Source organism: Triticum dicoccoides, chromosome 1A, assembly GCF_002162155.2.
Source record: "Triticum dicoccoides isolate Atlit2015 ecotype Zavitan chromosome 1A, WEW_v2.0, whole genome shotgun sequence".
NCBI classification, from domain to species: Eukaryota; Viridiplantae; Streptophyta; class Magnoliopsida; order Poales; family Poaceae; genus Triticum; species Triticum dicoccoides.
The window spans coordinates 18,712,026-18,724,157 of NC_041380.1; the positions used below are offsets into that span (position 1 = coordinate 18,712,026).

Here is a 12,132-nt window from a genome sequence, read left to right on the forward strand (position 1 = left end):
GTAACTCCGTTTTAGGCGTGTAGCATATCAAAATGTTTGACTCTGAGAGTACATCATTTCATCTCATTGCATCATTTTCATTTGACCTCATCTTGATGCCCGAAATACTGTTGGAAGAGAGCTATTTGAGTTAATTGTCAGATCTGCTGCATCAAATAGCTATTTGTCATTTTTGCCATGATTAATGTGTGCATGATATGCTCCTGAGCTTTACATGAGTTTTGTTATATGCCATGCCATCTTTACAGAGGTGCTTACAATATATTTTTGTGATATGTGTGGTGACTAGCACAAGCTTGCAAAGTAGTGCATTCGTTAACGCTGATTTCAGGGACTTAGAATTTCACTAAGTCCTTGATCTGTTTTTATCAATATGCCATATGTTCATGTTGTTTCCTAGTGATCCGTGCCTCTTTTGAGGATGATCAGTAAGGATGATTTGTTAATGTTGTTGCTCTCTATCCATCCATGTCTTTTTTTGCAATTATGGAGCACCCTAGCTTGAGTCAATCGAGCTCTACTTTTGCTATTTCATGATTCCTGGCCGATTGTTGACTTGTTAGCGATTTTGCCGAGGATGTTGCTAGTGATCCGTGCATGCTATGTTGTTGTTCTTGCCATGTCTAGCTTCCATGATATGTATTCTTGATGGGTGTATGCTTTGTTTGTCATTCCTTGCTCTGTAGTGAGTGCATCGAGCTTGTTAACATGCCTACTCGTTAACAGATTTGCATGCTCCAGTTTTTCTCTGAGTCTGTAATCTGATTATGTTTTTGCCATGTTCGCATGCTTGCAATTGTATTTTCTTATCCCTTTTGGCTCAAGGTCAGTAAGGGACTTTTGTTAAGTGCTTTGAGTAGCTTTCTGCCATGCCTTGCTTTGCCATGTTAAGTTCCTGTAGCATATAGTTTTCATGCTCCAAAGTGTGCTACCTGATGTTAAATTCCAGACTTGTGTTAATTTCACCAAGTCTGAAACCTGTTTATCATTTGCACTTTTGCCATGCTTGTTTGAACCTGTTAATGGATGAATTGGCCGTAGCTCAGTGTTCATCTTTTGTCAAGAATCATGAGTGGATCCCTGTCATGTATTTTGTTTCCATGTTTGAGTGCTGTAGCATAATTATCGTGATGCATTTAGATGGATACTTGCTGTTATCCCAGACCGGTGCCATATTTGTTTTGCTTGCCATTTCCAAACCCTGCATCCGATTCCGATGATATTTATATCGATTTCAACCGAAATCACCTCACCTTTCTAGTGGCACTCCTGGATTTCCAAGTTGAGGCCAGGTTCAATCATTCCTTGTCAAATCTCGCATATGCATCACATATCGCATCCCGCATAGCATACCATGTTTGCATCATATTTGTTTGCGCTTTGCACGTGGTTTATTGTGTTCCTTTTGCTTGTTTGTCTTGTTTGGGTAGAGCCGGGAGACGAGTTCGCTAACGAGTAGCCCGTTGAGTTTGCTTACGAGGATCAAGTCAACTCTGACCACTTTGCAGGCAAGATGATTATACACTCGAAATCACTTCTATCTTTGCTTGCTAGATGCTCCCTCTTTTGCTATGCCTATGCTACGATGCCTACCACTTGATTATCATGCCTCCCAAATTGCCATGTCAAACCTCTAACCCACCATGTCCTAGCAAACCGTTGTTTGGCTATGTTACCGCTTTGCTCAGCCCCTCTTATAGTGTTGCTAGTTGCAGGTGAAGATTAGAGATCGTTCCTTGTTGGAACATTGTTTATTGTTGGGATATCAATATATTATCTTGTTATCTTAATGCATCTATATACTTGGTAAAGGGTGGAAGGCTCGGCCTTTGCCTAGTGATTTGTTCCACTCTTGCCGCCCTAGTTTCCGTCAAATCGGTGTTATGTTCCCGGATTTTGCGTTCCTTGCGCGGTTGGGTGATAATGGGAACCCCTTGACAGTTCACCTTGAATAAAACTCCTCCAGCAATGCTCAACCTTGGTTTTACCATTTGCCACCTAGCCTCTTTTTCCCTTGGGTTTCCGGAGCCCGAGGGTCATCTTATTTAAACCCCCTTGGGCCAGTGCTCCTCTGAGTGTTGGTCCACCTCGTCAGCCGCTGGTGCCACCAGGGACAACTCTGGGCTGGCCTACCAGAAGTTTGGACAATCTGAGTGTGCCCTGAGAACGAGATATGTGCAGCTCCTATCGGGATTTGTCGGCACATTCGGGCGGTGTTGCTGGATTTGTTTTATCATTGTCGAAGTTGTCTTGTAGAACCATGATACTGAGTCTGATCGGAATTGTCTCGGGAGAAGGTTTATCCTTCGTTGACCGTGAGAGCTTGTGATGGGCTAAGTTGGGACTCCCCTGCAGGGATTTGAACTTTCGAAAGCCGTGCCCGCGGTTATGGACAGATGGGAATTTGTTAATGTCCGATTGTAGATAACATGAACCTTAACTTAATTAAAATGAATCAACTTCGTGTGTTGCCGTGATGGTCTCTTCTCGGTGGAGTCCGGGAAGTGAACACGGTGTTGGAGTAATATTTGCCGTAGGTTGTTCTATAGTTCTTCGTTCGTGCTTTGCCTTCTCTTCTCGCTCTCCTTTGCGAACAGGTTAGCCACCATATATACTAGTCGCTTACTGCAGCTCCACATATTACCTTGCCTTACCTATAAGCTTAAATAGTCTTGATCGCGAGGGTGCAAGATTGCTGAGTTCCCATGACTCACAGATTACTTCCAAACCAGATGCAGGGCCCGATGATTCCGTTCCAGATGACGCGCTTGAGCTCAATTGGGAGTTCGACGAACACTCACGCCGTTACTATGTGTCTTTCCATGATGATCAGTAGAGGTTCCCAGTTGGGGCGATCGGGATCATGTCGCTTGTTGGGGTTGATCTTTTATTTTGGTACCGTAGTCGGACCATGAGTGTATTGGATGATTGTAATGCTATTCATGTATTTGTGTGACGTGGCGAGTGTAAGCCAACTATGTACCTTTTTCCCCTATTATCTATTTACATGGGTTGTTGTGAAGATTACCTTCCTTGCGACATTGCTTTCAATGCGGTTATGCCTCTAAGTCGTGCTTCGACATGTAGAAGATATAGCCGCATCGAGGGCGTTACAGAACTCCAACAACAAAATAGCTAATAAAACCAATAGCTAACAAGTTGAACTTGACTTCATAAACAATTTCCACATTTATTGTTTTAGGCACATAATGTTGGAGTGATTGCACCAATAAGTAAGTTGTATCAGTCTACTTTTTTTTAATGTCAGAACCTCATTCCTCGTTTCCCAAACTTGGAGACTGTATCCATATTTGGAATATAGGGATTCTAGGATACCCCTTCCTCAAACTAAACACTGCTAAGTTCTAGAATGTTAGACGATGTCCGTCAAAATGTAAAGCGACTGAACCTGAGAAGCAAAACAGAAAAACTGTATCCCTCACTAGGATCAATGGGTACTAGAAGGCACCTTCCCATATCATCAAAAGAAGAACCAAGTTCAACATTTGAACTTGACTGGGCTGTAGAATACTTCCATTTCTTTGTCATGGCAGAGGATCCTGATGCCTTGTTGACAAGCATTTGGGTGGCAACAACTTGTTCTGGATGCTCTGTATCAGCATATGAGCCTCTGCTGTGGCAAGTTGTTATTGTTCTGAATCCGCAGAATGTTCTGTATGCTCACTTTCGGTTGGATCAGTTATCTTGAGCAGCAAAACAGTCAGTCTATTTGGATGCTACTCAGCAGCCTTTTCCCAAGCTTTTCTTGCCTCTAGAGTGATACTACTAGGATCAAGAGTGACTTCCTTTAGACACCGGAGTCGTTTGATTTCCATGTCAGCGACATGAGAGATACGCCAAAGTAAGCTCCTTCATCGATTTTCCATAACAAAATACGCACGGCTAGCAGTCTTGGAAATGCCCGATCTTTAAGAATGGACTCCTCAAATTGATCTGCAATCAGCTTGAGATATTGCAATGATCTCTAGTCGGTCGTCAAAGCTTCAAATAGACCGACGCGTTGTATGTTTATTTGATGAAAGGCACAGTTCCCTAAGACTACGCAGCTAGCAATTTAACAAATTGAGCCAGTTCAAGCAAACTTTTCAGTGATCTAACTAAGATAACAGGGTGCTTTTAAGTAATTGAGGATGTCTTCTCAGCACTGCACATCTAAGTGAGGTGAAAGAGAGTAGGGCTCATCGCTCTCCTCCTTTCAATCATGAATGAACCTTTGAATAGCATCCTGAAGATGACACAAGTTAGTGCCAATTGCAATTCTCTCACATTGCTCGATTTTTTCATGTGACTTATGATTTGTGGAAACACTTGGCTTTCATCAGCGACAAATCCTGCTAGCTAGTGTCTCTAAGTTGCTAGTGTCTCTAAGCGTTAAATACTGACTGCATAGGGGTTGTCACCATTACTCTGCTACTTGCACCAAAATTCAGATTCCATGATACTCCAGTGATCTGTTTCCATATCGTCGTCGATTACAATGAAATATCTGAAACACATATCGGGAAATGATTATTTTAAGCTAGGATCATGGGTTCAGTGAGCAGTCAAAATTTAGCATGTTGTAGCAGAATTTGTGGGGAGGCGTGTAGAGTTAATTAAACTTACCTCTTGTTATGCAAGTGCTCTCTGATACCAGCCTACCAAGTTGGTGCTCCCTTTCATTTATTTTACAAGATTATCCTTCGTTAAGATGACCACTTTATAGAGGAACCAATCAAAAAAACTTGAGCAGAACTTTAGTTTTTCAAATGTGTTTTCTACAAGAAGTCCAGCGTTAATAAGACCCGCACACATAGATTTAACTAAGAAAAGACAAGGAGTCAATCATGATCGTAACGAGTCTGGTTCGTTAGTTAAGTTGATCGACATGAACCGACGTACTAAATCAAACAAAGCGGTCCACTTATCTCAACTAAGGCTCGCCGAAACTAGTCACTCAACGGACTTGTCACTGATAGATATGGTATTAGCATCAACCTCCTTCCGTTGCACAATATCATAACAGTTCAGGTATTGTAAGGCCAATGGCTCGTCTCCTAGTCAGGTATCCTACCAAAATCTCATAATACGACCATCACCCACTATAAAACCGCCTCTGCTAAAAAAATACAGTCTATACATTCATCAAGACCTTCCAAAATGGTGAGTTCAACATCTGTGCCGTTACTCAAGATGATGTCTTGGAGTGGAGGTATTTATTGTGTAGCAACTCTTGCCACACGCCCTCCTTCACTGTAAGTAACATATATAGCCATTTGCTAAGGACACCCCCTTGGTCTTTTGTCCTAGAAAGAATATCCCAGTTCTCCAAGCGATATTTCCTTCTATATTCATTGCACTGCCGGAAGAATTTGGATTAGTAGTAATCCAGGCTTTTGTGTGCCCCTTTTGATACTTTAAAAAATTAGAGCATCAATATATTTAGGCTGGTGAGCAGAGAGTTGACTAGGAGCAGACATCCTCCATAGGTCATAAGTTTTGTTTTTTCAAAGAACTGAGCTATTTTTCAAACCAGTCTTACTGTTCACTAGTAGGGCAGAAGTGCGGCGTGATGCCGCTCCCGTGGAAGTTCCCACTGTTGGTATTATTTTTTCAACCACCTAATACTGGTACATGTCATGAATCACAAACACATAAGACACCAAAAGCCTAAAAAATCAAAATCTTTAATGGCAAATACCATTATGAACGCTCGTCGATGCTTTTGGTTCTTCCAGATTCTGCATACAAATCTTGAACAGTTGGACATCGGACAATCGATTTGACAGTACAAACTATTAACAAGAATACAAAAATATTCAGATAATTTCTTATTGCTTAGTCAAAGCTAAACCCCAACTATAGCAAGGTTCAGGGTACGGTGGCAGTTTAAAATTCAAATGCAAGGCAAACACAACACAACAAGATACAAACCTATCTGGGGTCCAAGGCTCAAGAGCCACAGATGCACACGATACAAACCCGAAGGGGCCTTGGCTAATAAGACGAAACACACACGCACAAACACTAAACCGAGAAAGACCACAATAGCGACGACGAACATCAGCCTCCATCTCTATGACGCTCCTCCTTGTGTCAAAGAATGAAGGTGAAGTTGTCGAATGAGAGGAGCATCACGGATCTGGCGATGAAGATCCCTTGGTCGGAGGCCTTGTGTTCGATGAAGATCCCTATACAATAAGAGCTTTGTTAATTACAAATTTCCAATGGCCCATGCAAATGCAGAAAATCCGACCCAAGTCAGCCAAAAGTTTGGCAAGTTCGTTCCTCAAAATGAAGGTCGTAGAGTGCATCTATTAGAGCTACTTATCAGTATATACCTTGATCTGCGCCCGCAGAGTCTGGAACCAATATTGGATCTGATGGACCTCCATGCCAGTTTCGCGGCTGAGATTTGCGACCTGAGTCTGGTCGGGGTGGGGACATTTCTTGAACGCCCTGCGACACCGGCGGCAATGAGATTACAAACAGAAAGAAACTTAAGGCTGAAAGAGATGTAGTGTATGATTAGAGGTGCATACTCCTCGAGCACCAGAATCTGGCGCGGCGCGCGGCGGTGGCCGTCCATGGCTACCTGCAGGTACCAACCTCTCTCAAGCTCACGCTGGCCGGAGGAGAGCACTGGAGGAGAGGACTGGAGGAGGAACAGGACGGAAGAGAGATCTTGCTGCTCGGCTGTGTGACCTCCGGCTCGCCGTCGCTCCTACTTATATGCGCCGGACTGGTAACGCCAACGCCACTCAGTCATACGCCAGCCCTGCCAATCTTGTTACCATATGCTGTTTTTCGCACCGAAGTGAAACTGCCGGTTTGACTGCGCTCCTCTGCTGCTCATCGACCTCTCTCTCCTCCTCCTCCTCCCAGCTTTCTCTGTTCGTCCATATCCTTTCTCGCTCGCGCAAACAGCTGGAGCCATTTAAGGCCAAGCCTCCTACTCGTTGTCCTCCTACTTTGCGCAGGCTACTCCGAAGCTAGCCTGGATACATACATACTCATAACCTAGTAGTGTATAATATTTCCTGACCTAATAACCATGCTTATCTATCTATCTTTTTTTAGGAAATCTTTCTATCTTTTTTATATTTACCATTTGGATGCACCTTTCAAGCCGTCTCCTTAATCCACATCATTAGAATTAATTATACAGTTGGATTGTAAAATTTACATCTAGGATAAAAAAGCCGTCTCCTTAATCCACATCATTAGAATTAATTATATCGTTGGATTGTAAAATTTACGGTCAGGATAGAAAATGAAAAAATACGTAACATAGATTGTCCGTACAATACAAAATAGCATCTGCCACGTCTACCATCTATGCCAAAAAAACGAGAAAGCCTCCACCCATAAAAACCCCACCAATATAAATAAAAAAGGGAAAAATATTTAGAAGGTGGTTTACATATATGTTCACAGTTTGTTCGACATGCATGGGCAATGTGAATATATCTGCAAAATTGAGTTGAAAAACTTCCCATGCGTGCGCATGAACTCCAAGGAGAGCCAAAATTGTAGTATGGATCGTCCTCCACTAACTTGACATCGTGATAGATTAACTTGGGGGAAACAACATTTTATTTTGTTTTGAAAAATATGAAAATTTACATGCATGTAAAATACACGCACACATGCGTGCGCTTATACATGCGAGGAAATATGATAAGTTTCAACCCGAGATAAATAAAGATATAAATAAAAAGTTAAGTTATTGTGCACTAAACCGACACTAGGTATAGTATGGTATAGGTGACATGCTGTAAAAATGTATTTAGACTACAATAATTACATACATAAAGTATCATATTATTTTCTTTGAGTAAAAATTATCACACAAATTTATCAAATTTTACATATGCATTCCCTATGTGACCTCTAGATGCGTGGATTTTTACCCATTTTATAGAACTTATAAATCTATTGTCGTACTAAATTGAATATAGTGACCGAGTTGAAATTGATTTGATGTTGAGAACAAGTGGACGATAAAGGGTTTCCCCCCGCTTTTTATTATAAAGCAAACACCCGATACATCCAGCTCGCTGGGGCAGCAGCATAGATAAGCCCAAAAGAAAAACAAGAAGAAGAAAGACAAATAAATGCCAACACGGGCAGATAAACGAAGAAAGGAAGACCGGCAACCGCTGCACCCTTCGAAGAAGTACCACCACCCTCCCAGCATCCCGAAGCGCCGCGCCCCAATCAACACCTTCAAGAAGGAATGCGACGATGCTGCCCCTGTTGCCCGAACAAGTTCTAGGGTTTCCCCCGGTACGCGAGGGATAGTGGGGAAGTGGTATACCGATGCTTTCATAGATTTTTTTGCCTCTTGCATATCTACAGGACTGAGAAATAGAATACCCCTTTTCTTTGGAGTTGGCTTAGGACTTGGTTGACGAAGTGTCCAATTATTTTCATTAGTCAACATATTATTCAATAGCAATTCAGCTTGATCAACTATTCTTTCCCTGAAAACACAACCAACACAACTATCCAGGTAAACTCTGGAAGCATTGGTTAGTCCATTATAAAAGATATTAAGTATTTCATTTTTCTTAAGAGGATGATCACGCAAAGCATTAAGTAATCGGAGAAGCCTCCCCCGTGCTTCTGGGAGACTCTCGTCTTCAATTTGCACAAAATTATATATTTCCCTTAAAGCCGCTTTTTTCTTATGAGCGCGACAATATTTAGCAGAAAAGTAATAAATCATATCCTGGGGACTACGCACACAACCAGGATCAAGAGAATTAAACGATTGTTTTAGCATCACCCTTTAATGAGAACGGAAATAATTTAAGGATAAAGTAATAGCGAGATTTCTCATCATTAGTGAACAGGGTGGCTATATCATTTAATTTAGTAAGATGTGCCACAACAGTTTCAGATTCATAGCCATAGAAAGGATCAGATTCAACCAAAGTAATTAACTCAGGATCGACAAAGAAATCATAATAGTTATCAGTAATAAAGATAGGTGAAGTAGCAAAGTAGGGTCATATTTCATTCTAGCATTCAGATATTTTTCTTTCAGCTTAGCTAATAATTTCTTAAGATCACTCCTATCATTGCAAGCAAGAAAGTCTCTAGAAGTTTCTTCATCCATAACATAACCCTCAGGCACAACAGGCAATTCATATCTAGGGGGAGAGTCTTCATCATCACTTTCATCAATATTATCAGTTTCAATAATATCATTCTCTCTAGCCCTAGCAAGTTGTTCATCAAGAAATTCACCTAGTGGCACAGTAGTATCAAGCATAAAAGTAGTTTCATCATAAATATCACGCACAAAAGAAGTGGCATCATCAATAACATGTGACCTATCAGAATCAATAGCAGTAGTAGGTGTCGCAAGTTTACTAATAATAGAAGGTGAATGAAGTGCAGAGCTAGATGGCAGTTCCTTACCTCCCCTCATAGTTGAGGGATAAATTTTGGTTCTTTGATCTTTCAAGTTCTTCATAGTGATCAACAGATATAAATCCCAAGTGGCTCGAAGAATAGAGCTATGCTCCCCGGCAACGGCGCCAGAAAATAGTCTTGATAACCCACAAGTATAGGGGATCGTTGTTGGGGTTTCGTAGTAATTTCAAAAGAATTCCTACGCACACGCAAGATCATGGTGATGCATAGGAACGAGAAGGAGAGAGTGTGATCTACGTACCCTTGTAGATCGACAACGGAAGTGTTAACTTGGTTGATGTAGTCGTACGTCTCCACGGCCCGACCGATCAAGCACCGAAACTACGGCACCTCCGAGTTCTAGCACACGTTCAGCTCGATGACGATCCCCGGACTCCGTTCCAGCAAAGTGTCGGGGAAGAGTTCCGTCAGCACGACAGCGTGGTCACGATCTTGATGTACTACCGTCGCAGGGCTTCGCCTAAGCACCGCTACAATATTATCGAGGACTATGGTGGAAGGGGGCACCGCACACGGCTAAGAATATGATCACGTGGATCAACTTGTGTGTCTAGGGGTGCCCCTTGCCTCCGTATATAAAGGATCCAAGGGGGGTGCGGCCGGCCCTAGTAGGAGGCACGCAGGAGGAGTCCTACTCCTACCGGGAGTAGGAATCCCCTCCCTTTCCTTCTCCAAGTAGGAGAGGGGGAAGGAGAGAAGGAAAAAGGGGGGCGCCGCCCCCCCTCCTTGTCCAATTCAGACTAGGGGGAGAGGGGGCGCGCGACCTGCCCTGGCAGCCCCTCCTCTTCTCCACTTTAGGCTCATGAGGCCCATTAACCCCCCGGGGGGTTCCGGTAACCCCCCAGTGCTCCGGTTTTATCCGAAACTTCCCCGGAATACTTCCGGTGTCCGAATATATCCGTCCAATATAACAATGTTTATGTCTCGACCATTTCGAGACTCCTCGTTATGTCCGTGATCACATCCGGGACTCCGAACTAACTTCGGTACATCAAAACTCATAAACTCATAATATAACTGTCATCGAAACCTTAAGCGTGCGGACCCTACGGGTTCGAGAACAATGTAGACATGACCGAGACACGTCTCTGGTCAATAACCAATAGCGGAACCTGGATGCTCATATTGGCTCCTACATATTCTACGAAGATCTTTTATCGGTCAGACCGCATAACAACATACGTTGTTCCCTTTGTCATCGGTATGTTACTTGCCCGAGATTCGATCGTCGGTATCCCATACCTAGTTGAATCTCGTTACCGGCAAGTCTCTTTACTCGTTCCGTAATACATCATCTCACAACTAACTCATTAGTTGCAATGCTTGCAAGGCTTATCTGATGTGTATTACCAAGAGGGCCCAGAGATACCTCTCCGACAATTGGAGTGACAAATCCTAATCTCGAAATACGCCAACCCAACATGTACCTTTGGAGACACCTGTAGAGCACCTTTATAATCACCCATTTACGTTGTGACGTTTGGTAGCACACAAAGTGTTCCTCCGGCAAACGGGAGTTGCATAATCTCATAGTCATAGGAACATGTATAAGTCATGAAGAAAGCAATAGCAACATACTAAACGATCGGGTGCTAAGCTAATGGAATGGGTCATGTCAATCAGATCATTCACCTAATGATGTGATCCCGTTAATCAAATAACAACTCTTTGTTCATGGTTAGGAAACATAACCATCTTTGATTAACGAGCTAGTCAAGTAGAGGCATACTAGTGACACTCTGTTTATCTATGTATTCACACATGTATTATGTTTCCGGTTAATACAATTCTAGCATGAATGATAAACATTTATCATGATATAAGGAAATAAATAATACCTTTATTATTGCCTCTAGGGCATATTTCCTTCAGTCTCCCACTTGCACTAGAGTCAATATCTAGATTACACAGTAATGATTCTAACACCCATGGAGCTTTGGTGCTGATCATGTTTTGCTCGTGGAAGAGGCTTAGTCAACGGGTCTGCAACATTCAGATCCGTATGTATCTTGCAAATCTCTATGTCTCCACTTGGACTAGATCCCGGATGGAATTGAAGCGTCTCTTGATGTGCTTGGTTCTCTTGTGAAATCTGGATTTCTTTGCCAAGGCAATTGCACCAGTATTGTCACAAAAGATCTTCATTGGACCTGATGCACTAGGTATGACACCTAGATCGGATATTAACTCCTTCATCCAGACCCCTTCATTTGCTGCTTCCGAAGCAGCTATGTACTCCGCTTCACATGTAGATCCCGCTACAACGCTTTGTTTAGAAATGCACCAACTGACAGCTCCACCGTTTAATGTAAACACGTATCCGGTTTGCGATTTAGAATCGTCCAGATCAGTGTCAAAGCTTGCATCAATGTAACCTTTTACGATGAGCTCTTTGTCACCTCCATATATGAGAAACCTATCCTTAGTCCTTTTCAGGTATTTCAGGATGTTCTTGACCGCTGTCCAGTGATCCACTCCTGGATCACTTTGGTACCTCCCTGCTAGACTTATAGCAAGGCACACATCAGGTCTGGTACACAGCATTGCATACATGATAGAGCCTATGGCTGAAGCATAGGGAACATCTTTCCTTTTCTCTCTATCTTCTGCAGTGGTCGGGCATTGAGTCTTACTCAACTTCACACCTTGTAACACAGGCAAGAACCCTTTCTTTGCTTGATCCATTTT

At 42.6% G+C, this 12,132-nt stretch overlaps 1 long non-coding RNA gene across 1 annotated transcript; it reads right to left on the minus strand.

Moving 5' to 3' along the window:
- Positions 1–5,806: 5,806 nt before the first annotated feature.
- LOC119350832 lies at positions 5,807–6,690 on the minus strand. Its single transcript, XR_005169577.1, has 3 exons — positions 6,543–6,690; positions 6,342–6,459; positions 5,807–6,191 (listed from the first exon to the last, which is right to left on the minus strand). It is a non-coding gene; the product is annotated as an uncharacterized LOC119350832 (long non-coding RNA).
- Positions 6,691–12,132: the final 5,442 nt, after the last annotated feature.